This window comes from Oncorhynchus keta, unplaced genomic scaffold, assembly GCF_023373465.1.
Source record: "Oncorhynchus keta strain PuntledgeMale-10-30-2019 unplaced genomic scaffold, Oket_V2 Un_contig_6682_pilon_pilon, whole genome shotgun sequence".
NCBI classification, from domain to species: Eukaryota; Metazoa; Chordata; class Actinopteri; order Salmoniformes; family Salmonidae; genus Oncorhynchus; species Oncorhynchus keta.
In genome coordinates, this window is record NW_026289003.1 from 1 (window position 1) to 2,500 (window position 2,500).

Consider the following 2,500-nt stretch of genomic DNA (forward strand, 5'->3'; position numbering starts at 1 on the left):
ATCTGAGGTAAATCAGTTAAACAGGGAGTCACATTGAGATTAAAAATCTATTTAACAAGAGACCCCCGTTTAAAATATAATTCAGCACACAATAACAAAATAAACATTTAATAAAAGCAATCACATTCAGTTACGTAGAGGTCCTCAAATCAACATTTTAAACTGACTGAGTGGCACCAGCACATGTAACTGCAGTGAACTCTGCAAATTGTTCTGGGCAAAAAAACTAAACGCAGAATTTCCCAGATCTGTGTAGACTGAATTGATCTCTAATGTTACCCATTCTTGAGAACGGATTTGGTAACTAATGAGTATTAACTTAATGAATGAAGTTACATATGAAGACATTTTCTGTAAGATTGCTTAGTAAAATAAAGTGAATGCAGCTGTCACGTTCTGACCTTAGTTCCTTTGTTATGTCTTTATTTTAGTATGGTCAGGGCGTGAGTTGGGTGGGTTTGTCTATGTTCCGTTTTCTGTTTTGTGTTTGGCATGGTATCGTATGGGTCTCAGAGGCAGGTGTCGTTAGTTGTCTCTGATTGAGAATCATACTGAGGTAGCCTTTTCCCACTTGTGTTTGTTTGGTGGGTGTTTATTTTCTGTGTCTGTGTGTTCCACACGGAACTGTTTCGGTTGGTTATTTCACGTGTCGTTTATTGTTTTGTTTCAGTGTTCGGTTGTTTTAATAAAGAGCATGAACACGTACCACGCTGCGCATTGGTCCTCTGATCCCTACTACTCCACAGCCGTTACATCAGCTCTCTTCTTACAGAGAGGCCCATCCCACATTTTTATACAGACTACAATGATGATCGCTAAAATTGTCCCCTGTGATAAAACGTATTGCGGAATGGTAGACTGCGTCCAATGGTTTTAAAGGTTGCCGCATGCTGGTAAACAATAGCACCAAAAATCCAATACAGGGAGAGGCGTTGTTTGAACAATCTCTCTCCTATTTTCAATACTGAGGCATGATTTATTTTGAATTAAAAAAATAAAAAACTCTTGAATCTTAGCCAGATTTTCTATATGTGTAAGGACAACTTGTCATCATCACTCAAGACATCCAGGTACTTATATTGGGTTCCATTTTTATCACAAATATGCAGGTCCTCAGGGTCAACATTTCGTGACCTAGAGAACAGCATGAGCTTGGTTTTAGGGGATTTCTGAATTGAATCAAAGTCATGCTGAAGTTCACAAATGTTTCCTATGTCATTAATATACAAGGTGAACAATAAATGGACCAAAAATCAAACTCTGAGGAGCACCTTTTTGAATCTCAAGAAATTCAGATTTAACCCCATCTGTCAAGATGGCCTGAGTTCTGTTGCAAAGATATCTGAAACCATAAACAGGCAGTATATCCCAGGCCTATACTTGATAACTTCTTCAGCAAAACAGAATGATCAGCATCATACGTCTTTGACAGGTCAATAAACAACATAGCACAGCTCTTTTTAGAAACCAAGGCTTGGACAAGATCATTAACTAACGTGGTTGCTGTGGTAGTACTATGTATGCCCAGACCTAAACCCTGATTGATAATTGTATTTTTAATGTAAACCAGATAAAGAGGAACAAAGTTGTAAATTAACCAATGATTCAAGAATCTTAGCTAAACAATGTCTTGAAATGAGACGATTATCAGGGAGGAAGGTAAGACCCTGATGCAGACCATGTCAAAATAACGATAGTTTTAATGATCCAATAGACAGGCAGAGGTCAGTAAACCAGAGGTGAGGCAACCGTACCGGACGTGCATGCTCATTAATTGTTTATGGTTCATTGAACAAGCATGGGAAACAGTGTTTAAACCTTTTACAATGAAGATCTGTGAAGTTATTTTGATTTTTACTAATTATCTTTGAAAGACAAGGTCCTGAAAAAGGGACGTATCTTTTTTGATGAGTTTATATATATTCTGAATGGTGACATGTGTGCGATCGGTTTTCTATCACATCATTTGCATGTCATGTCAATGATATTATGTCACTGTGTGGGACTGTGGGTCAATTAACCTTGTCGGAGTGGGCGCCCTGATTCAAGTTTGTGAGCTAGGCTGGCTAGGCCTGAGATGGGGAGGCGGGTGTAAGTTGACCTCAGTCTCCCCACTGAAGCCAGAGCTAGGGGAGCGAGGGAATCTATATAATATATAATTGCACAGCGAAAGTACTAATGCAATGCAATTAGTTGTGCAATTCAGTTTGTGTGTTTCTTGTTTGAAGTGCAATAGTGTAATAATCAGGTTCTCTTCTTTACAAGTGTGTTATTCTATTTGTGCATTTGTGTGATATAGGATTTGTGCAATTTAGTTTTAGTTGTGTGTTTTTGTTAGCAATAGGGTAATAGTGTAATAATTTGATTCTCTTTTTTATTTGTATTTATATACTACAATTTGTTTCTATTTGTCTTTGTTACTTTTTTTGATATTTATGAGTCTTATTTTTGTATAGTTTTTATATTTATATCATTTTAAATGTTCCAAATGTCTGCATAA